The 25,452-nt window shown below is 39.7% G+C and overlaps 1 pseudogene; it reads left to right on the top strand.

The window, feature by feature from the left end:
- Positions 1-9,231: 9,231 nt before the first annotated feature.
- LOC102812996 lies at positions 9,232-9,825 on the top strand (annotated as a pseudogene).
- Positions 9,826-25,452: the final 15,627 nt, after the last annotated feature.

Raw genomic sequence — 25,452 nt, 5'->3', positions numbered from 1 at the left:
CAGTTGCCCTGCATAAAACCACAGTGTATAGATGGATTATGCATTTAAAGAAAAGTTAAGACCTGAAAGATGCCTCACGAGAAGGAAGACCATCAGCTTATATGAAGTAACTGTGGCTGAAACATAAGATCTGGTGGATAAAGAACAATTATCATTGATAACAATAGCTGCTGATATTGGGATCTCCCATGTTTTGGCGTTTTCAATTTTAACCAAATAACTTGGCCTCAGCAAGCTGTCAATTGAATAGGTGCCAAAAGTATTGCACAAAGATTAGCTAACTCAAAGAGCTGCTCTCCCTATTAGTCCATTATGTAAGATGAAAGTTAATGAAGACAATATTATGGAATAAATCATAACCAGAGATGAGTCTTAGATTTACCAATATGATTCATAGAGCAAGGTTCCATCAAAATAGTGACTTCTGGGCCAGATGAATTCAAAGCAGAGAGGTAAACTCAGAAAGTTATGACAACTGTTTTAATGGGACTGCAGAGAGATAATTTTTATTGATTTTCTTGAAGAGCATAAGATGATCACAGGGGCTTATTAGGATGAAGTTTTAAGAAAGTAGAAAAATGTATTGTTAAGGAAAAGGCCAGGAAATTTGCCCTCAAGAATTTTTCCCATCAGAACAAAGCACCTGCTCATTCTTTGAGAGCAACAATGGCAGTCCTATGAGCGTTTCATTGTAAAACCTTACATTACTACTCTATAGCCCTGATCTTGGTACTTCTGACTTATTTTTGATCCCAATACTGAAAGAACATTGAAAAGGAGCATGATTGAGACCCACGTGAATGCCCAAACTGCTGTTTTGACATGGTGTAAATTGATGAGAGGAGAATTCTTTAGGAAACGGTTCAAGAGATGAAAAGACCTTGCCTCCTTCAGACGTTTATAGACTTATGTGGAAGATAATATTGAGTGATAATAGCTTCATATTTGAATATTTTTGTTTAATCATGGAGCCTGTGATTTTATAGCAATATTTTTTGACTAACCCTCATATAAATGTATATTGAGAGATTGATTTCAAGGAAATAGCTCAGACTATTGTTGAGGCTGACAAGTCCCAATTTGTGGACCAAGTGACAAACTGGAAGTTTCATTTGATTCATATGACTGCAGGTGCTCAGGAACCCAAAATCTGCAGGACAGGTGGCAGGATGAAGGCTTCTCCTGTCCCAGGAAACAGAGGTCCGAGGAGAATGGGATGAATGCAGAATTCAGAATGAGTTTTGTATTATAAATATAGGCTTTCCTTCAAGGAAACCCTTCTTCCAACTGATTGGCTTCTTATATTAGATCACATAATGGAGTTGATACACAGTATCTGCTGAGCCACTGAAAATTATAGACCAGCTAAGTTGATACATCAAATAAATCATCACACTTATCATGAAATAAATGCTTTTGATAATTTCCAGTAAACACTTTGTTCAAACAAAATCAATACAGTATGACGAGAATAAATAATTTCTCATGGAATATACATGAAAATATTTTAATGAGTCTTTGTATATTTAAGATGGAACATGATAACATGAGATATGTTTACAAATGTATCTGAATTCTCTGCCTATTTTCAGACACATAAATAAGGGACTCACACGTATTTTCTGTCTTTCACACTGTCTCTCGTTTCAGAATTGAGGAAAAGTTTTTATTTCCATATCGCCTTCTCATAATATATATATATATATATATATATCTTTTCAAATATATAAATTATTTTTAATCTTTACTCATGATATTGACCAATCCCTTGTGATATTATCATAATATACCTTTTAAAGAGAACAGAGTAGTCATTTTAGCTTAATATCTGAAGACACCAATTCAGCATCAATGTCTTAAATTTATTTTTACATTAAGCATATATTTAAATTTCTGCACTTTAAGGGCAAGATTATTGTTGTTAAGTGCCGTTGTCGAGTTGTTTCTGACCCATAGCCAGACTGCATAGAGTTTCTGAGGAGCAGCTGGTGAGTTTGGAATGCTGACTTTGTAGCTCGAATCAATCTTGTGGTCGAGTGCTTATTCTTCAACACCACACCAGGACCCCTAAGAACAAGATTAAGTACCAAAACCTTATTTGAGAGCATCTGTTGCAGATCTTGTTGGCAGAACTAGGAAGTAAACCCAAGGGTATACTCTCATGATTCCAAATTGACTAAATATATGGCTTAAATCCAATAGAAGGCATAAACTAGAAGAAACCATTTTATTACCTACCTTGTGAGTATTTTAAATATTCTTCTGTGTTTGAAATGTATTGTGATTCCTTAGAATACAGAAGTAGCACACCTTGTTACATAGGCATGCCTAGTTGTTGCTGATTCCTTTTTCCTTTTGTCTTTTTTGAGGAAGAAGGAATGATTAGGCTTATTACAGTGCGATCATTAGAAAGTTCCACCAGTCAGAGCAAGGGATTTCAAAGTAGTATTTATGGTGACTAGATTGCTAACTGCTATGAACTCCTTGAAATATGTGAATCAAAATGAGAATCATTGTTAGCCAAGAAGAGCAGTCATCATTTTATCCAATAAAGAATTGAAATAATATTTTTGGGTGATTAAACATTAGAATTAGCAATTGGATATAGGGAATCCAATAGAAATATTGTAAAGATATTATGAATTCTGATTTTACACTAATCCACACTAAAGATGAAAATGTATTTAGCATTTCTACCAAAACATCAGGAGCTATCTGAACACTTAACAGTTACAAGACATATTACAAATATATTATAAATATAATTTTACCAAAAAAATAGTAATAGTAATTTTGGAGTCTTTTAAGTGCTCAAGTACTTGTTGAAAGGTTGGTAATTCCAAGCGACCCAGAGTGCCTTTGAAGAAAGGTGTGGCAATCTGTTTCTGAATGATCATAGCCTTGAAAACCCAATGGAACAGTTTTATTCTGTCCACATGGGATTACCATGACTTGGAATCAACTGGATCGCAACTAACAATAAGAATGTATCATTATTGAGCACAGAAATTTATATTTTGTATGAACAGATCATAAAAGAAATCAAATTTGTATTTGTGTATTAACAGATTCTAACAAATCATTTGTGTATTGTTGTTGTTGTGTGTCCTCAAGTCAGTTCTAACTCAAATTGGTCCTGTATAGAGTTTCCAAAGAGTGAAAGGGTGGGTTTGAACCACTGACCTTGAGGTTCACAATCTAGTGCTTATAATAATAAATGAGCCACATGATTTAAAATATTAAGTTACTTTTTACAAGTCAGAAATATAGTCTACTAAATTTATTTCGGGAATTCACACCTACCAGTCACTCCTCAGAAATACTATACTCAGGGTTGCTGTGAGTCAGCAACAACTCTATGGCACTTAAAAACAACAATTTTTTTTTTTTTAATGTTTTGTGAATTATGTGATAGTTTACATTAGCTTTACATTCATCCTATCATATATCGTTTCGTTGCCATGGTTACAATCCCCTTCATGCATCGTCAACCAACCACAGGGTATACACTGCAAGCCTGCCCCTCTGGTCGTCAGCTCACAGCCCCTCTTCCTCTCTGGGTCTACAGTCGTCAGCCACTCCATCTCTCCACGTCATCATCTCTGCCTCCATCTCTGGTATCACTGCTTCTCTGGATATTGTCCTGCACTCTGCTCTTCTCCTTTGATGGTCCCAGGGCTCTCCACTCCTGGACTGCAAAGTCAACCACTCCCCTTCTTTTGCTACAAAAGGCCTACCTTTACATTTCCAACCCTCACAATCATTCCTGATAGTAATTATTCACTATTGTACCAAATGAGTGCTATCCCCATCTCCTTTCATCAGTCTGTCCAGACAGATTGGATACTACTCTGTGGAGATTCTACCCTCCTCCGTGCCCTCTGGATCTAGGCTCCCTCTTGAAAGCTTGTAAGCCCGTCACTTCCTGCCTTTGTAGCCCCCCATTTTGGGCAGCCAATGTCCAAGTAAAAAACAACAAATTTATTTGGAAGTCTTGGTATGGCACTGTAGGATAACAACTGGACTGTTAACCACAAGGCTGGTGGTTCAAACACATCAACAGCTCCTTGGAATCGCTACAGGGTTGCTATGAGTTGGAACCCACTCAACAGCACTTAACCAACCTGGCGTCCTTTTTAATCCATAATATCTGGTGACCACTAGATTCTTTGTCACTCACTATGAGTCCGAATTGACTCAAGAACACTTAGCAAAAACAATAACAATCTGGTGACCATACCTGGATTAAACATCACAGAGTCTACTTAAAGTAAAAGTAACAAAGGTTTATTGAGGGATAAAAATGGTCTAGACTGGGAAGATGTCCAAATTTAGTATGTTAAAATGGCTGTTTAGCTGGATAAAGATGAAAAATACATTTTTGTCAGAGAGGAACTAAAGACAATCAGGGGAAACAAAGGCAGGGTATCTAGAAGTGGGGATTTAGCTATGATAGGTGGATAAAATATAAGTAGGATTGCAAGGTTGGTTAAAGATATGTGCCCTTCAGTTTATGACAGGATGGCGGCCAGGAAGTAGAAGGACAGTTTTCCTGGTAACCTGTTTGTAAAATTGCGTCTTCAATCATGTCTATTGCTGGGGCTCCATCAAAAAGATTTATCAGTCATGTCAATAATGCTGTGCATCAAAACCTTTCAGATATAAGCTATCATCTGTTTGATCAAAGTGGGAAGATTCTCTGGAAATAGATTCCAATACCCTGTACTTGCCAAACCTCAGAGAAAAGGAACATCTCCTCTAGGGTATATCATTAGGCCAGCATCAAGGTTAGAGGAACTATTTTTTCAAAAGGCAACTTTTACAGTCCAACTGGATTCTGTGTTCATGCCAAGACTTTAGAATGGAAGTTAGGCTCTGCTTTCAGGCTGCTCTATGTACACATACCAAGTGCTTCTGATTTTAAGCTTTCTTATAACCGAAATGATATAGTTTTGATATGTTTTTTCTAGATACTTGGTCATTATTGTTGTTTGTAGTTGTTAGGCACTGTAGAGTCAGTACCGACTCATAGTGGCCTCATGCACAACAGAATCAAGCACTGCCGGTCCTTCACCAACCTCACAATCTTTGCTACACTTGAGCCCATTACAGCTGTCACTGTGGCAATTCATCTCACTGGGGTTCCTTCTCCAGGGACTGATCCCTCCTAATAACATGTATGAAGCATGAGAGACAAAGTCTGGACATCCGGGCTTCTCAGGAGCATTCTGGCTGTCTTTGATCACAGTTATATCTCAAACCAACTGTTGTTGAATCAACTCCAACTCATAGTGCCCTGATAGGACAGAATTGAGCTGCTTCCTAGGATTTCTGAGACTGTAAATCTTTATGGGAGCAGACAACCTTATTTTTCTCCAGCAGAGTGACCAGTAGATTCAAACTGCTGGCCTTTCAGTTAGCAGTCCAGTGCTTAATCCACCATAGGGACACAAACATAAAACTCCAAAATCACCACACCAAGGTCACTTCAAAACTTCCTGCTCTCTAGTAAGGAGCAGACAGCCCCCTTCTGCAGCTATCTTGTTCTCCTGCTTTAGCTATACATGTACTAGGAAGAAGCCTACAGCCCTTCCTTCCACTATGCTTGCCCAAACCCTTTTGTTCTATAGGATAGGATAGACAACCAGGCACCATTGACTCTCCTACCTCTTGATCTCGATTGTCGCTTACAGTGGATCAGCCTTGGTCTCAAGTCCATTCATTGTTCATCTACATATTGATTCATCATCTTCGATCACTCTTTTATTTCCTTCATACTTTTCTAGGGGTGCTCACGCTGCCAGTGTCCCTCCAACTTTTGATGGGAGCATTGGGTTGGGTCCAAAGTGGGGACTGCCTCCCTTTCCCTTGTTTCCTTTGGGTGTGCCCTGATCCCCTTTCCCAAATTTCTTGGATTTGGGAGTTCCCTAATAATGGCTACTGAGTCAGGGCTACTGCTAACAGCATGGCTTGGTGCCTCAGTTTTTGATCCTCCTTCTGTTCTTGATCTTAGGGACTGTTTTTAAAGACCCAGAATGCAATATCTCCAGTCGACTTTTTGCTATTATAGTTTTCTTTTTCCTGATCTTCAGAGTGCCCTGTCCAATGAAGACTACATTCACCATTCTCTGGTTCTTCAGTGTTTTGAGATCCAGGTCCACATGCTGTCAAAAGGCCTGAAAAATACTTTCAAGAAATATAGATGGATTTTCCTTTGTTTTCTGTATTTCCTCATAGATCTTGGATTTTTCTGCTTGGGGGAACCTTCTTTTCAACCTGCCAGGAGATAGTGTTGATAGTTTCTGGGCTGTTCAGACTCAGTTTCTGGTTAGAGTCCTAATCAGAGTCCTTTCTTGGCATAGCTAGAGCTGCCTCGCATTTGACAGGGTCCTGTAGGTTTTCACTACATTCTCAGTTGGTCCATTATTGAGCTTCATTTAATGCCATCTCTTTACTTACACTGTGAGGAAAACTACTAGAGATTGGCAGTTGACCTGTGTACAAGGCTGATGGTTATTAAAAACAGAGAAAGCTTATCATGCATTTTCTGAGGGTTCTATCTGTATGTGGGCAATTTTTCCAGTTGTGGTGGTGAAAAGTACATGATCCAAGCAGGGTCCATTGGGTTCACTACCTATTGGTGTCTGCCATAATGGATACTGTCCTCCGCTGGTTGAGGATATTGTCCTTAACCAAAAGGTACCCCACTAAAAATGTGAGAAAATGAGGCCATTCTCAAAGCTTGGGCCACACAGCCTCTGACCCATCTCTGATGGAGCTACAGAAAGGAGCTGGTGGAGCGGTAAACAAGCTGATAGGAAGGTAGGATGGAGGACCCAGGAACATGAGCTTCTTGGGGTTGGGCCAACACCAGGAAAGGTTTCTTCCATTAACCATTTTGAATGACGATCTTACGTTGTTTTAGATACGTTTGATGCTGCTGTTGATAAGGGCTGTCAAGTCCTTGCTAACTCATAGTGACCCTGCATAGGGTTTCCGAGGAATGGCTGGTGGGCTTGGACCTCTGACCTTGTGGTTATCAGTTCAGCGCTTATCCTACAGAGCCTTATTGCTATAAAGAGCTAAAAAAATTGGTGTGTATGAAATCTTGTCCTACTTCTGCTTGTGAAAAAGGTCTAACTATAAGATAGTATCATAATTTAAAGAGCCACTGATAAGTCACATCTCTTTTGCTCGTACTTGGTACTGAGAAAATTAACTTCTTTTTCATTCCTTCAGACTTAAAAAAAAAAAAAAAAATTCCAGTTCTTTAAGATGCACCCCAATGGGGACTTACACATTTAGAGATAGAGAATTTGTTTCCTAGTTTTCTTAAGCATATATCACTGCTTAGCACTTGCTCTGGGTATCACACAGGTATTGAATTCCACAGTTTTCAACCCAGAGCAAGTTGCAGTGTCTTAAATGTCTATAACATATTGCTCCTTTCAAAAGGTAACTTTCTTCAGGCAGAACTTGAACCCACCCTCTCCAAGATTTCTAACCAAACATGACCTAAAACTTCAAGATTTCTAACCAAGGATCAAAGGTCCCAGAACTAAGTGGAAGTGGGTCTCAGGGGCTGAGGCTCCTAATCCCTTATTATAAAGGATCCTGGGTTTAGACTATGCCTTACCACCTCCTGTTGTCTAGTTCCCTGAGGTCAGTGGAACAACCTGGCCTAGTGCACTTACTTGATTGTGAGGCTTCTTCCATTTAATTTCTGTTTCTAGGTGTAGATGGCATTCTGTAGATCTCAACACCAACAAAGGTCCCATAATTCCCTGTGATCCTTTACTTGCTGAAACAAAATTGGGAATGACTTAAGAAACTGTAATCACCACATGAGCTTCAAAGTCCTCTGTCCTGATAGAGTCACCAGAATTGTACCCAAACATATTCAGATCCTTCTTCTCTCTTGCTATCTATTAAAAACAAGATGGACATCGTTTTCTAGTGAAATAGCAATGTTGTTATTGTTAAATGCCATTGAGTTGGTTGCAACACATAGTGACCCTGTATAGATAAGGTTTCCAAGGAATAGCTGGTGAACCCCAACCGCCAACCTTGCAGTTCAAACCAATTTTTCAGTCCAGCTCATTAATCCACAATGCCACACCAGGACTCCAGTGAAATAGAAATAGGTGATGCCTATTATGGTATACTGGAGTAAAGGTATGTTATTGTTGCTGTTAACTATCTAACTACTTTAAAAGAGTCCTGGTGTAGTGCTGTAGGATAAGCACTGGACCACAAGGTTAATGGTTCTAATTCACCAGCCGCTCCTTGGAAACCCTATTCAGGGTCGCTGTGAGGCGGAACCAACTTGACGGCATTTGACAACAACAACAACATTGTATCACTAGCAAACTGCATATTGATTTTCTCATGTTTGTTTGGAGTTACTTTTATATTAATTTCATCTCAAATTTAATTTCTGTCTTACTGTTTATTCAGTGTAAAAGACGCCATTGTTGTTGTTAAGTGTGATTAAGTTGTTTTGAAATCTTAGTGACCCTATGCACAACACAAGGAAACACTGCCTGTACTTGTGTGACATTCTTACTTTTACTTTGTTTGATCTCATTTTTTTGCTCAAGAAAAGACCAAAATGATTAAGGAAAACTGAAGAATCGATGCATTTGAATTATGGTGTTGGCAAAGAATACTGAAAGTACCATAGACTGCCAGAAGAACAGACAAATCTGTCTTGGAAGAAGCATATCAAGAATGCTCCTGGCATGGCTGTCGGTGAAGCGCAGCAGCTCTGCACAGCGGCGCCCTGGCGCAGGCGAGCGGGCGGAGCAGCGGACCGCGCTGAGGTCGCCCCACGCGCTGGGCCAGAGGCGGAGCGCGCGGGACTGGTCGGGGCCCGCGGCCGCCCGCGCCTTTCAATGGGCAGCTCGCACTTGCTCAACAAGGGCGTGCCTCTCGTCAAAGTTTGAACCTGACCCAGCCGTCACTGGTGGCAGCGGATCAAAAGCTTAAGAGCTTTGGTTCGAGAAAAATTAAGGACCTGGAAATAAGGATCCAGTGACAGGATGCTATTCTGCCTGGGAATTCTGAAGAGATAAAGCTTTGGAAAGTCGAATTCATGGTCGCGGAACCCGAGAGCATTTTAGGAAATGTCAGGCGTCCGATCTCCGATCATGAATGGGCCCCTGCACCCCCGGCCCCTGGTGGTCCTGCTTGACTGCCGGGACTGCACGGTGGAGATGCCCATCCTGAAGGATGTCGCCACCGTGGCATTTTGTGACGCCCAGTCCACACAAGATTCACGAGAAGGTCCTGAATGAAGCTGTGGGGGCCCTGATGTACCACACCATCAGTTTAACCAGGGAGGACCTGGAGAAGTTCAAAACCCTCCGGATCATCGTGCACATCAGCAGTGGTTTTGAAAACATCGACATCAAGTCAGCCAGGGATTTAGGCATCGCTGTCTGCAACGTGCCAGCAGCTTCTGTGGAGGAGACCGCAGACTCGACCCTGTGCCACATCCTGAACCTGTACCGGCGGACCACGTGGCTGCACCAGGCGCTGCGGGAAGGCACTCCAGTCCAGAGTGTGGAGCAGATCCGGGAAGTGGTTTCCGATCCCGCCAGGATCCGCGGGGAGACCTTGGGCATCATTGGACTAGGTGCGTTAACCGGGCCTGGGCCCCCGTGTCTGGGCCCCCGTGTCTGCCGGTTGCAGCAGGCGCTTAGGGCAGAAGATGAAGCTGTGGTCTTGGGTTGTGGCTACTCAGAGCCGGCCAACTGCCCAGACAGGAAGCAGGATGTCCAGCACCAGGTTGAGGGCAGCTGGTCTGGCCTCACCATGGAGTAGGGTGCTGAGCCCACACCGACACTGGACCAAGCACTCCTGTGCACACTGACTGTCACACCTCAGTCACTTCCACCCCACCAGAGTCAGGTCTAGAGCCTGGGACTGACCCTCTGCCCAGGCCCTATGCCCTACTCCGCCTGCTGCCTGCCCGGTCCTGTTCACCGTAAAGATAGAGCCATGAACACCTGAAATGTGCCTGGGTCCCTCAGGATGGAACCCGTATAGCGGAGTGAGTGTGGCTGCAGTCTAGCGTGAACCATACCAGCTTAGTTTCACTAGTATACAAGCCGTCTACTCCTGTATACCTTTATTCTTACAACTTGATATTCTTGTCACAGATGTCTTTATAGACTGTGTGCCCATCAGCACAGATTTAGATTTCTTTAGGCGTTTGCCTTTTATATTATATATAAAAAAAAAAGGATGCTCCTTAGAAAGAAGGGTGACAAAACTTCTTCTGTTGTATTTGGCCATGTTGCTAGTTGGGAACAGTCCTGGAGAAGGACATCACACTTAGTATAGTGTAGGGTCAGTGAGAAAAGAGGAAAATGGATTGATGCTGTAACAGCAACAATGGGCTCAAACATAACAACTGTGAAGACTGCACTGCACGAGGCTCTTTAAAAATTTAAGCAAGTCTTTCCCAGGTGATTTGCCCTAATACAATACATTGCTTAATTTCTGGGCTACTTCTTCCATGAGTGTTGATTGTGGATCCAAGAAAAAGGAAGCCTTTGACAACATCAATCTTTTCTCTGTTTATTATGATGTTATTTGTTAGTCCAGTTGTTAGGATTTGTGTTTTCTTTATATTGAGGTGCAATCCATACTGAAGCCTGTGGTCTTTGATCTTCATCAGAAAGTATTTCAAGTCCTCTTCACCTCCAGCAAGCAAGGTTGTGTTATCTGCATATTGATGGTTGTTAATAAGCCTTCTTCAATCCTGGTGCCCTGTTCTTCTTGTAATTCAGTTTCTCAGATTATTTGTTTAGCATTCAAATAGAATAAGTATGGTGACAGAATACAACTCTTATGCTCATCTTCCCTGGTTTTAAATTATTCAGTATCCCCTTGTTCTGTTTAAACAACTACCTCCTGTTCTATGTACAGGTTACTCATGAACACAATTAAGTGTTATAGAATTTCATTTCTTTGCAATGCTACCCATAGTTTGTTATGATCCATACAATCAAATGCTTTTGCATAATTGATAAAGCCCAAGTAAACCTCTTTTAGGTAATCTCTGCTTTCAGCAAAGATTCGTCTGACATTAGCAATGATATACCTCCTTCTACATCCTCTTCTGGTCCCGCTTCAGTTTCTGACAGCTCCCTGTCATTGTATTCACTTAACTTTTGTATGCTCTTGTAGCAAATGTTAGTCTATTGAGTAATAATGTAGCTGAGTGAAATGCATCGAGTATGCAGTTGATTTGATATCAAGTTTTCGTAGAATCAAGAACAAAATGGCATTCTATCTTTTTGTAGTATTCCTCAATGCATGTTACTCATAAAATTTGTTCTCTCTTCAAACTATATTGTTCCAATACTTTGTTTTATTCCAGAATGTTTTCAAAACCAGAACCAGTTTTGTATGGTGTGAATAAATACTAGAGAAAACTTTACTAAAGAAATACACAAATTTGTGATAGTAAACATAAATTTCCATTCTTCATTTTATTAACTCAATGACTGTAGGTTCTTCCTTACCTTTCTGACTTTTGCCCAAGTTTCCCTATACAAGACCATCTAAATTTTAGATCATCTACTTTTTTTCAGTTCATCAGCTCCATATAGATTTTAACGGCAATAGCTTCATTAAACAGTAAAGATGATCAAAACAAAAGCCAAGTTACAGAATAATTTTACTTACTACATTTAAGTCATCTTGTTCCCTACAGGATTGAATAGCTATCATGCAGTTTTGCCATTCAATGGGAAAAGAAGACATTAAACTAGGAACTTATTGCCACAATGCTGACTGCCCGCTTCTCCCTGGGTGTGATTTCTCAACATACTTTGCTCATGTTCAGCATCTTTTTCTCAGTACCTCAATCTTTCTTTCATGCTTTACTCATTTTGTTTAAGTTCTCTTTGACAGAGATGGTCTCCATGCTAATAGGTATGGGTATGCATGCGTGGAGAATACAAGACTTAGATAACAGGAAAGGATACTTAATGCAATCGCTCATTAAAGTAACACCTAAGGATACTAAACTAGTTGTGTTATTTATATCTGAAAATTCATTAGTCATGATTAAGGAAGCCATGGGGAGAAGGTATTAGAATTAGAGAGAAGGAAGGGCATCTTATACAATTATGAAGGCATACTTTGAGAGAAATAAACAATAAAGTAATTTTACCAGAAAATATGGGAAGATAGGTGTGTAATATACATGTATATTGAGAAACATACGCATTTATCAAAAACAAAAAGTGTAGAACAAGTTTACCTAACATATTACAATAATTTTGTGGTTGTTGTCAAGTGCCGTGGAGTTGATTCTGACCCATAGGGACCCTGTATAGGGTTTACAAGGAGCAGCTGGTGAATCTGTAGCATCCAGCTTCAGCTATTATACTGCATATAATACGCTTTCTTTGGGAGTATGGTGGCTCTATAATCATTGGATTTATCCAACCACAGGTCTGCGGTTCAAACCCACCAGGCGCTCTGCAGGAGAAAGATAAGACTTTCTGTTCCTGGGAAGATGTAAAGCCTCTGAAACCCTATGCAGAGTAGCTTGGAACCGACAGCGTTTCCTTTAAATAAGCTTTTTTTTTTTTTTTTAGCTGTTTTTTATTTTTATTTTATTTTTTTTAAAGGAAGTAATGAAACCAGTGTTCTGGTAACGTAGTGGTACAAATCGTGCTAGTAATGTCAAGGTCAGCAGTTCGAAACTATCAGCGAGTGGTTCCGCTGGAGAAATACGAGGCTTTTTGCTTCCGTAAAGATTTTCAGCGTCGGAAACCCTATGCAGGGTCGCTTTGGGTCGGAACCGACTCAAAGGTACTCAACAACAACAACGATATTATATCTGACCCATAGCGACCCTGCGCAGGTTTCCGAAGAGCTGCAGGTGAGCTTGAACCGCCGACCTTGCAGTTACACACACACACACACACACACACACACACACACACACACACGCAAGTTCACTTGTACCTGTCTGTGACAGACACTTTATATTTTAAAGGAGGCTCTGGGAGATTGAAGCTTGAAGCGCCAGATTTGAAACAAACTTCTTGCCAGACCCAATCTAGGCTATTTCTGCTGCTGGGTAAATTGTGTTCGATGTAGTGAAATGGCAGCTGTGGCAGTTTGAAAAGTAAACAAAAGAAGAGGATCGTGGCCTGGGGACACATACAGGCTGCTCAGATATTTGTTGAAAAACTCAAGGTCGATAAAACACTATAGGGTGACTCCTCATAACAAAACTCAGAGGAAAATGAACAATTTAAAACTTATACTTAAGAAATAAAATCGAGTATGACAGGATATTTATAGTCGACCTCTGTATAATCATTTTTCTTTCTCTAGACACATTTACACGCAGAGAAGTATAATTTGAGAATGAATTCTTAGCATGCTCCACATCGTAGGAGCAAAGAACATTATTGCCCATATGTGCAACATAGTGAGGCAGTAAGTGAATTTTTGCTAGGAAAACTTCAGAGCTTAATTTCTCCTTTTGTTGCTGTAAAAAAAAAAAAAAAACACTGGCCCATAAACCGCATGGTCAGTGGTTCAAACCCACCTGGACCCTTCAACAGCAATTCCTATGTTTGTTCTTACTAAACACATTAAGAAGACAACTGTGTATCAAAATCACAGGAAATTTGTAAATTCTTGCCTTAATGCTTTAATAAAGATTTCTTATTTCAGTTCTTACATAAAATTCCATGGGAAAACCATTTTAAGTAATAGCCCATATAATAAATAATATTGGCTTAAAAATACATGTACAACGATCAAATTTTTAAAACTTGATTTTGAAAAGATATATATAAACTGATAGTTAAGATAATTTTGTGATAAGTATTGTTTTATTTAGATCATTTGTTTTATTTAATATCTAGAGAGGGGCTGCTTTTAAGTGCCATCAAGTCAGTTTCAACTGATTTGTTGTTGTTGTTAAGTGCCATTGAGTCAGTACCAACTCATAGCAGTGCTATCTATGTACAAAAGAATGAAACACTGCCTGGTCCTGGACCAACCTCACAATCATTGCTCCATTTGAAACTAGTGAGGCTGCCACCATGCCAATCCATCTCACTGGTGGTCTTCCTCTTTTCTCCAACCCTCCACTTTACCAAACATGATATCCTTCTCCAATGGCTGTTCCCTCCTGACAATATGTCCAAAGTATAAGAGATTAAGTCTGGCTATCTTGGCTCCCATGGAGTATTCTGGCTGTCCTTCTTCCAACATAGATCTACTTGTTCTTGTGGCGGTCCATGGTACTTTCAACTCATAGCAATCCTGTAAGGATTTCCAAGGAGCAGCTGGTGGGTTTGAGTTGCCAACTTTGTGGTTCACAGTCTAGTACTGACCCTACCATGCCACACCAGAACTCATCATTGCTTTTTTCTTAAATTACTTTGATCTCTTCAGATTATAATGTACATATAGATATCTGGCTCAGATTTAGTATATCTTAATAATGCTCCTTAGAAAGAAAACCATAGAAGAATTGATTCCCTTTCCCTATTATGAAGAGAGAGGGAATGTTGCAAAAGGACACTTAATCAACCAGCTGTGTAATGTAATGTGAGTCAAGGTGAACATGACTAACTCAACCTAATGTGAAAGTTTCTTCCTTATCATCATGCAGCAGAACCTTCAGTGACATTAACATGAAAGACTCAAGCATGTGAAGGAAAAGAGAGAGTGATTTCAGATTGCATTGTGATATTTTTTTCTCTATCAAACACCTGCAGTAAAATTAACAAGATTTGAAATAATAATTGCACACCTGCCTTGGTTATAGTTAAACTGTAAGTAGTTTCTTTGCTGCTTTCTTTAGGAGATAATGAAAATAGTTGAATCAGGCTGAATTTCTTATTTTCTAGAGTATTGGTATGACTTCACTATTTCATCCCATCTATTTTAAGAGGGTACAGGTGAATTACACTGATGAAATAATGGAATTCCAAATCTACTTTCTATCAGTTAAAACGTATGCACAAAAATGTCTGGCAGAGAGTGATATGCATGAGTTTGTAGGGATACAGAAATAGGAAGCTGTTAAAACTATCTTCCCAACAGGTAGAAGCATCTAACATCAAAAGCACTGCTGCAGGTAAAATTATTGTGTCCCCAGAAAGCTGTAATTAAAATACAAATTACCTGGGAGGAGTCTGTTACCACAGATTGATTTATCGGTTTCTAATGATTAGAGAAATTTTGGATTAAAGAAAAAGAGAAAAGTTAATCCAAGACATATAAATCTTTTTCCAGTATATGCACAATATAACTCTAATTTTTTAATCAAGCAGAGTTGTTTCTGTTTCATTATAATATCATGCCCCATTATTTCCATGTATTTATTATATTTCTCCCCCTTTGTCAAGAGTTTCATCACTTCCTTCCCAATTTTCCAAATCTAATGCATCCTTTAAAGTCAAACCAAAGTCCTCCTTCTGGTTTGCAGTCTTTCCAACCCTGCCCTCTCATCTCTGTGCTTTTATAAATGTAACACATGGATAGCACAGTTACCCAGGAACTCTCCTAAAGGCATTGCTTACGTTAACTCATTGAACTCTTACAATTCTGGGAGTTACAGTAATTCTTTCTACTAGTTGCTGCCTAGTGGATTCTGACTCATGACAACACCAGGTATGCAAAATAGAACTGTGCTTCATGAGGTTTTCAAAGTTGTGACTATTCAGAAGTCCATTGACCGGCCGGTCTTCTGAAATGCCTCAGGGTGGGTCTAAATTGCAAGCATTTGGCTTGTAGTTGAGTATTTAATCATCTGAACCACAGAGAGACTTATATATGTAATTTTTACTTCCATTTTAGAGAGGTGGAAACTGAGCACAGAGGTTAAATGAGCCATAAAAGTCACTCCGTTATAACATGGTCAAACTTAAGTTAAAACTCAAATTGACTCTAGAGTCTATGCAACTTTGAAGACCATAGCATACTTCCATTTTTGTGGTTAAGTGTCATCAAGTCAGTTCTGACTCAGCAACCCTGTATAGGGTTTCCAAGGAGCAGGTGGTGAGTTTGAACCGTAAACCTTGTGTTTCAAACTGAACTTGCAGTCCAGTGCTTTATCATACAGTGCCATATCAGGACTCCATAGGGGTAGTTACAGGCTTTCCTCTTTAGTATGTGATGTTCTGCAAGGACTTACATTTATCTAGATCTATGGATTCCTGGTGTGGTCCTGAAGGATCAGCACTGGACTATGTACCACAAGGTTGGCAGTTCAAACCCACCAGTTGCTCCTCAGAAACCCTTTATAAGATCACTATGAGTCTGAATTGACTTGATGGCACTTACCAATAACATACGTACTTACACTGCAAAAAAAGAAAAGGCTGGTTTATATAACAATAAAGAAATATTGTTAAGAACTGTTGAGTCAGTTGTGACTCATAGTACCCCAGTATAAGCTTCCTGAGGAGTGGTCAGTGGGTTTGAACCACTGACTTGTGGTTCAAACTGACCTTGCAGTCCAGTAGTCTCTATTTATAGATGTTCAGAAAGATGTTGTTGTTGGTATTGTGGTTGAGTCCGTTCCAACCCATAGCGACTCTGTATAGGGTTTCCAAGGAGCAGCTGGTGAGTTTGAACTGCCAACCTTGCATTTTAAATGGCTTTAGAGTGTGGCACATGAACCCACAGCACCACACCAGGATTCAGAAAGATAGATATGTCTATATAGATAAGTTTAGATATCCTTACACACTGAGACCTTATTTTTGCATATAACATACCCATGTAAATAATTTGTACATGCATATATCACATAGTATTTAGTTAGAAGATATTCAATATAGTTTCTAATCAAGCAATATACAATAGAACCTGGGAATGTCAAAATCTGTTTACACAAAAAATTATCACCAAATCATCACTCCTGCAGTATTGTTTATTCAACTGAGTTCTATGATTCATTGCAATGGCCACACAGAACTCAAGACATTGAGGAGTTTATCAGAGAAGTTAGCAGGTTACAATGAAGAATGAGAAATACCCAGGATACAATTCTTTGGTCAGGAGAATCTTTTCTCTGCCATGCCCCCAGGCAGACCTTTCTCTGGCCCCTTGGCTTTTGTTTTGCTTGAGTAAAGTTATGAAACTCTTTTATCACCGCTGATAAATATTCAAAGGGCAATCCATTCAGCTATCTATAAGTCTCAGCCTAAAGGCACTCAACTCTAGTTACTTGGGTCAACAAACTTCATTCCTCAATTAATTCCTCTCTACAAGTGAACCTCCTGCCCAAAGATACTTGTTTTATGGACTATGTGGGTTGGACTCCCTGGCTCTTATTTCTGCTGCTGCTTTTCTGCCAATTGCCTGATAATTTTCCAGTGTCACAGCTTTCTGTCCCGGGTCAAACATTTTCAATGTACAGAGGTCTCAGGGTTCAAAAGATGTACTTCCCTCTTGGCTTTTCTTCCGCAATAGTATTGGGATTCCCCCTTCCTTCCTTCTGAGATGGCTCATTTTAAACCCAGCTGGTTAGCCAAATTTACCAATCCCTCATTATATTTCGAAGTTTTTACAATTTCAATTATCCTTCTTAATAATCATTCACAACGGAATCATATCTTACCATCAGCATCATCTCCCACCTTTCTCTTACCCAGGAAAAAGCCATTGGGTGGAAGTTACAAAGAAATGGTTTGTTGTTATTGTGTGGTTGTTGTGTGCCGTGGAGTCAGTTCTAACTTATAGCTACCCTGTGTAGGGTTTCTGAAGCTGTAAATCTTAATGGAAGAGCAAAGCCTCATGCCTTTCCTGTGCCTTTCCTGTGCCTTTCCTGTGGAGTGGATACGAACCGCTGACCTCGCCGTTAGCAGCCCAATGTGTAGCCCACTGCACTACCAGGGCTCCTTAAAGACATGGCTTGTTGTTATTATGTGCCTTGGAGTCAGTTCCGACTCATAGCGACCCTGTACAGGGTTTCTGAGGCTGCAAATCTGTACGGGAGCAGAAAGCCTCATCTTTCTAGGAGACACATATTAAATATGTCACTGCACTGCAGGCACCCCCTGGATCCTCTAGTCGTTGTCCTTTTCATACATGAAAGGATTAACCCCACGTATTCCAACAAATTTAAGAGTAAGCACCTTCATAAAAGTGTGGTGCTGTAGTTTAAACACTCGACCACTAGGTTGGTTTGAACCACAGGGTTGGTGGTTCAAATTCACCAGCTTTTCCTTGAAAACCCAATAGAGGGTTGCTATGAGTCGGAGCCCGACTGGATGGCCCTTAGCAACACTAATAACATTCATGAAACCTTGTAAGCAAGCTACTTTATACCTTTATCTCCCTTAATTTTACATATTCAATTTCTAAATTTCCTATCCCTATCAACCCAGTACTCTGGAGACAAGCATATTCCTTGATATGAAGAATCTTGTGTTTCTGTTGAAATTTTGGACATCTCCATCTTTGGATATCTGTATCCATAAGGAAACTCCAGCCCAGAGTAAGTCATCAAATCTGTACCAATTTACATCGGCTCATGGTATCAAGCATCTTTCTCTCTTTATTTGTTCAAGTTCTAGTCAATTTAGCCCTTGCTGTTCTGGTCAATTTAGCCTTTGCTGTTCAAGCTAGATTGTAGGGATACCAGCTGCAGACTTGGGAGTCCTCAAATACCTGTGAGCACTTCAGAAGAGTTGGCCCCTTCTCTTTCACTCTCCCTCTCAGTCCTAACCCCAGTGGACTAGGTCAATTTCTGTAGACTCAGAAGTCCACACAATTCTCTAAACTTCAGACTAGTCATCCCTTTCTTGCCTCTCTCAACCTGTTTTTATCATTAATGCGTTTTTCTCCTCTTACACTCATCAATAAGGAGTTCTAGTAGTGTAGACCCTGTTCAGGGTCGCTAGGGGTCGGAACCGACTCGGCGGCACTTAACAACAACAACAAGTAGTGTAGTGGATTACATTTGGCTGCTAACCACAAAGTCAGCAGCTCGAATCTTCCAGCTGCTCCATAGGAGAAAGATGAGGCTTTCTACTCTCCTTAAGATGTATAGCTTTGGAAGCCCTGTACAGGGTAACTATGAGTCAGAACCAACTCCAAGGCTCTTCACCACCACACTCATCAAGTGGACCCACATGGTCACCAATGAGCGCTCACCCTGTCTTCTCACTGACTCCCTTTAACTTTCAGTCTTAGAATGGGTTTTGTCTGATGGGCAAAAACTGTTCCTGCTTTGATGTATCTAACGGCAAACAGCTTGTTCAAAATGTTAAAAACCAAAGTCATTTTTTGTTTTTAACATTTCTGCAAGTTTTTTCTTTAAATGTAAATGTCCTGTTCTCCCTGCAGCTCTGGGTGGTGCTCAGATTTCCATGTAATCCCCCCTACTCTACAAAGTCTTAAAACATAATGTCAGTTTCTTCGGGGCAATTTCTAACTCTGCTTTTAGCATATGCAATCAAGTATAGGCTTAAGGGAGGCTTACAAGCTCTCTGTAATCAAGATCCCCAGTAACCATTTCCATTACACATGCACATATGTATGGCCTTGGGCCTCTAGCTGTCTGGTGGATCAAGTTGGCCTGGTCCCCTGTTAATCATCTTGTTTAACCAGCCAGGCTTTTGCTTCAGGTAACTCCTTTGTTATGAAGTACCATCTAGGGATTCAGACTCAGTCACCCTGTATGGTAGGTTTGAGCAGCTGACCTTGTGTTTAGAAGTCCAGTGCATGCCCTGCAGTATCATACCAAGATTCCAGAGACTCCAAGGACAGCATTTTAACTCTCACATTCTTTCCAACCACACAGTTAACAAACAATTGCCAAAGTAACGATCTTAAGAATCAAAAGTTTTACTTCGCATGATCCCTTGTTCTTTTTCTTATAAACGCCATGCTTCCATGAGTCTTGGCCCATTGCAACAAATGCCCACTCCTGGCGGAAACCTGTCAGAGAAGGAATATTTAGAATATATTCTATTAAAACGAGCGATAGAGAATTGACAAGATGGTACTCTATCAAAATCAAAAAGCTTGCAAGACCCAGAAACACAAGGCGGTGTCACTGAATCCCAACCCACAGCTTTCACTGTATCGTAATTGTTACCTGAGCATGATCTTGAAACAAGCTGAGCTTGAATCCATGTTACACTATTTATTCTTTACACTGTTGTTAAGTGCCATCGAGATGGTTCTGACTCATTAAGATCCTGTATAGGGTTTCAGAGGAGAGGCTAGTGAGTAAAGTTATCAGTTAGCAGTCATTAGTAGTCCAGTGCTTATCCTACAGTGTCACACCAGAACTCCACTATTTACACTACTTACTATAATATGACATTAAAAAAAAAATGTTTTAAACTTTCTGAGCCTCAGTCATTTTGCTTATAAATAGTATACAATTATAATTGCTCCCTTGTATAACTGAGGGCAGCATTGCATACTTTAATGCACAAAACTGTTTAGAGCAGTGCCTGGCATATTATAGGCATTTAGTATCACCTATTAAATATGGAATTTATTAAATTTTGATGAGCTGTGAATTTATTTAGGAGGTTTGAATAACCTTAAATAATATAACACTGCCCACTCAATATTAGTATGTTTTTACTAATATTTCAGACCTTTATCACATCACTAATCTAACAATTTCCCCATGGCTAAGTTTTGCTAATAGATAGTTAGCTTAAATTTTACATAAAGACATTGCACTGCTTCTCTACATACTGGCTAGATGTAAGTCAATTTGTCTTCGACATCTTTCCATTATCCGTGGAAAGCTTTTAATTGTCTGTTTGCTTGTTTGCTTGCTTATTTCAAATAAGGAAACTGGCCAATGATAATTACATTGTTTGAGATAATATAACACATTTGTGATTCAATTAGACACACTGTTGTACATAGAGGAAAGGTTCATGCTAATGTTCAGTTATACCTAAGTAGGGTCTGAGCTGCTAATGTCCTCTAGAGGGGAAGTATTAGTGATGCAAGTCACTAGGTGTCCTAGCCCACATTTGGTAATTGCACCAAAAAACACAGAATATGTGTCAAAGTGGTTCCTTATTATAATGGAATCAATATATTTACTGTTGTTGTTAAGTGCCGTCGAGTTGGTTCCGACCCATAGCGACCCTGTACAGGGTTTCCGAGGGTGTAAATCTTTACGGGAGTAGAAAGCCTCATCTTTCTCCTGTGGAGCGGCTGGTAGTTTTGAACCGCTGACCTTAAGGTTCGCAGCCCGATTCGTAGCCACTACGCTACCAGAGCTCCATAATATATTTACTAGAGCTTCTTTAATGAAGAAAAATTGTTTTAAATTTTTCTTCAATTAATTCACCTCCTTCTGTCCTAGTAATTGGGATAGGTGATGAGATATAAATGGCTTGAACGTTTAGTGGGGCCTACAAAATTCTCAAGGCATATTCCTCCTTTTCTTTAATTTCTTACTGTTTTAACTTTTAGTATTTCCAAGTGTCAATGAAGCTGGGATTATCACACCCTATCGCTCAAAGCTACTGTCATTTCACTGCCCACTGGGCAAAGACTAACTGAAATGCTTGTTGGTTGGTATCAGGAGACTAATAACATTAGAAGCGACTTCCTGAGGCATGTGATAAGTTTAAGCAGGGAAGCTTTTCCTCTTGAGATAAATCATGAATATACTCCTCTTCGCCAGCCCTTGTTAACTTGTTTCGCCACATTAAAAAGAGCTGGAATTTAGAACCATTTCCTTTCCTCCTCAATATTTATACTAATAAGTAATGGGCATTAATAAGGAACAACTGTTCAAATGAGGCCTCCTATAAAGCAAAATTACTTCAATAATATTCTAGAGCAAAAAAAGGGCAAACTTATGACCATTTCTGTCCCTTTCAGATAAAACATCTGAGCACCTAAGCAGTGAATATCATTATCAAGGTCATATCTATATATGGTAAAACCAGACTAGAAGTACATTTTGCAAAGGTAATTGGGTACATTTAAGATCATTTTACAACTCTATCAATGATATTGTGAAGTCCTTGGGTAGTGGAAATAGTTAAACACTCTACTGCTAACTGGAAATTTGGAGGTTCAAGTCTACTCAGAATCTCCTTGGAAGAAAAGTCTTGGCTATCTGCTTCGGAAAATCACGGCCTTGCCAATCTGATGGAGCACAGCTCAATTCTGCATACATGGGGTTGTCATGAATGGGATCTGCTCGATGGCAACTGGTACTTTTTTTTAATCAATGATTTTGGCAATTATAAGCCTAGAATTTTTTTGTGGAAAGATGTCATTGGAAGGTGTACCATTCAGGAACTCTCATCAATTGATTAGTGGATGAGCACTGATCTGTAACAAGTCTGCCTTTACCAGAAAATCAGCTGTAGCCATGGGATCATGTTCCATAGCAGCACTCCCAACCGAATGTCCTGCTTTTTGCAGTGCTAGAAATAAGACAGCACACAGAAATGAGCATTTAGCATTTATTATTTCCTTCCTTATTCTTATCAACTCTGAAACTACCCACTGCCTATTTAGCTTCAGACCTTTGCTTACCAATGGGATTGTTTAATTAGCTTGCTGTCTGTTGTTGTTTGGTGCCTTTGAGTAAGTTCCAACTTGTAGCAACACTTATTATGCACAAAACAATGAAATCCTGCCTGGTCCTATCCCATCTTCACAAGTTTTGTTATGTTTGATCCTATTGTTGCAACCACAGTGTCAGTCCATGTTGCTGAGTGTTTTCCTCTCTTACATTGATCCAATGCTTTACCAACCATGATGTCCTTCTCCAGGGAGACTGCTCCCTCCTGACAATATGCCCAAAGCAGGAGAGATAATATGCCATCCTTGCTTCTAAGGAGCATTCTGGCAGTTTTTCCAAGATAGATTTGTTTGTTTTCCATGATGGCCGTGGTGGTTGTGTGCCACTGAGTCAGTTCTGACTCATTGTTGTTATTGTTGTTGTTAGGTGCCGTGGAGTTGGTTTCGACTCATAGCAACCTTATGCACTGTCTGATTCTGGGCCAATCTCACTGCTGTTACAATGCTTGAGTCCATCAATGCTGCCACTTGGCCAATCCATCTCATTAGGGGTCTTCCTCTTTTTCTCTGACCCTCCACCTTACGAAACACGATATCCTTCTCCAGTGACTGGTCCCTCCTGACAATATGTCCAAAGTATGAGAGATGAAGTTTGGCCATCTTGGCCTCCACTTCTGACTGCATTTCTTCCAAAATGGATCCATTGGTTCTTTTGGCAGCCCATGGCACTTTCAGTATTCTCCTCTAACACCATAACTCAAAAGCATCAATTCTTCTACAGTCTTCCTTATTTACTGTCCAGATTTTGCATACATATGAGGTTATTGAAAATACTGTGGCTTGGGTCAGATGCACCTTAGTCCTCAAGCTGACATCTTTGCTCTTCAACACTTTAAAAAGGTCTTGTGCAGCAGATTTGCCTAATGCAATACGTCATTTGATTTCTTGACTGCTTCTTCCATGAGTGTTGATAGTTGATCCAAGAAGAACGAAGTCCTTGACAACCTCAATCTTTTCTCCAGTGATAAGAATGTTGTTTATTGGTCCAGTGGTGAGGATTTTTGTTTTCTTTACTTTGAGATGTAATCCATACCGAAGGCTGTGTTCTTTGACCTTCATCTGTAAATGTTTTAAGTCCTCTTCACTTTCAGCAAGCAAGATTGTATCATCTGCATATCACAGGTAATTAATGAGTCTTTCTCCATTCCTGATGCCATGTTTTTTCTTTACAGAACCCAGCTTCTCAGATTACTTGCTCAGCATGCAGGTTGATTAACAAGGTTGAAAGAATACAAACTTGTCACACACCTTTCTTAATTTTAAACCATTCAGTGTTCCCATGTTCTGTTTGAACAACTGCCTCTTGGTCCAGGTACAGATTCTTCATGAGCACAATTAAGTGTTCCGGAATACTCATACTTTGCAATGTTGTCAATAGCTTGTGATGATCCACACAATTGAAAGCCTTTGCATAGTCAATAAAGCACAGGTAAACATCTTTTTGATATTCTCTGACTCATAGTGACCCTATATTTGGTTTCCAAGGCTGTAAATCTTTACAGGAGCAGAAAGCCTCATATTTCTCCCATGAAACAACCAGTAGATTTGAATTACAAACCTTGTGGTTAGCAGCCCAGCTCATAATCCACTACAGTAGCAGGGCTCCTTGACATTGTTGCTTTTAAACATTTTAAAGAGTTTTTGTTTTACAGTAGGTTTACCTAATGCAATATGTCTTTTGATTTCTTGACTACTGCTTCCAGCGTTGATTGTGGATCCAAAGTAAATGAAGTCTTTGACAGCTTTAATCTTTATCATGATGCTATTTATTGGCCTAGTTGTGAGAATTTTTACTTTCTTTACCCGGAAATGCAATCCATATTGAAAGCTGTAGCCTTTGATCTTCACCTTGACAAGCAATGTTGTATCATCTGCATATGGCAGATTGTTAGTGAGTCTTGCTCCAATCCTGATACCATATACTTCATATAATCTAGCTTCTTGGATTATTTGCTAAACAAACAGATTGAGTAAGGTTACAACCCTGGGAATCATATTTTCTGATTTTAAACCATTCATTATCTCTTTGATCTGTTCAAATGACTGCCTCTTGGTCTATGTACAAGTTCCTTATGAGCACAGTTAAGTGTTCTGGAATTCCCATTCTTCACAATGTTATCCATAGCGTGTTATGATTCATACAACTGATTGCCTTTGCATAGTCAATAAAGCACAGGTAAACATCTTTCTGATATCTTCTGCTTTCAGCCAAGATCCATCTGGAATAAGCAATGGCATCTCTAGTTCCATTTCTGAATCCCTTTCTGAAGTTGGTTTGAATTTTGGCAGCTCCCTGCTGCTGCCGCTTTTGAATTATGTTCTCTCAATAGTATTGGTAAATACACAACTAGTCCCTAGTAAGGATTTCTTTAATAAAACGTCTTTTTTCTAATCTTCCTTAAAATACTGATGGAAAGACTAGTTTTTCTGAGCTACTTGGTTTTTGTGCAACTCTGTTCATAGCCAATGATTCAAAAACTTGCTGAGGCAAGATGTTTGCATAAAATTTTAAATGCTGAACTAGACAGGAAACTCCAGCTTCATTAGTTATCACATCAATGCTAATTCTATGGTCTTCTTCCAGTAGCTTCTAGACTTCAATCAGAGATTCTTCATTCATTTAGATTTATGGACTTCCCTCTCCTGACTCATCATTGAGGTCTTCCAAACCTTTCTTAAAATACTTGATCCATCTATAAGTTGTTGCTTTATGTGTTTCTAAATTCCCATAAATTGTGGCAAAGCTTCAGTGATTTTAGAAACTGTTCAAGCACATGAACCTCTCTGTAGGGGAAAGATGAGGTTTTCTGCTGCCATAATGATTGATAGCCTCAGAAACCCTTATAGTACAAATGATAGGATGGCAGTTGG

This window comes from Chrysochloris asiatica, unplaced genomic scaffold (genome assembly GCF_000296735.1).
Source record: "Chrysochloris asiatica unplaced genomic scaffold, ChrAsi1.0 scaffold00297, whole genome shotgun sequence".
Classification (NCBI taxonomy): domain Eukaryota; kingdom Metazoa; phylum Chordata; class Mammalia; order Afrosoricida; family Chrysochloridae; genus Chrysochloris; species Chrysochloris asiatica.
This window is presented reverse-complemented; position numbering and strand designations above follow the sequence as displayed.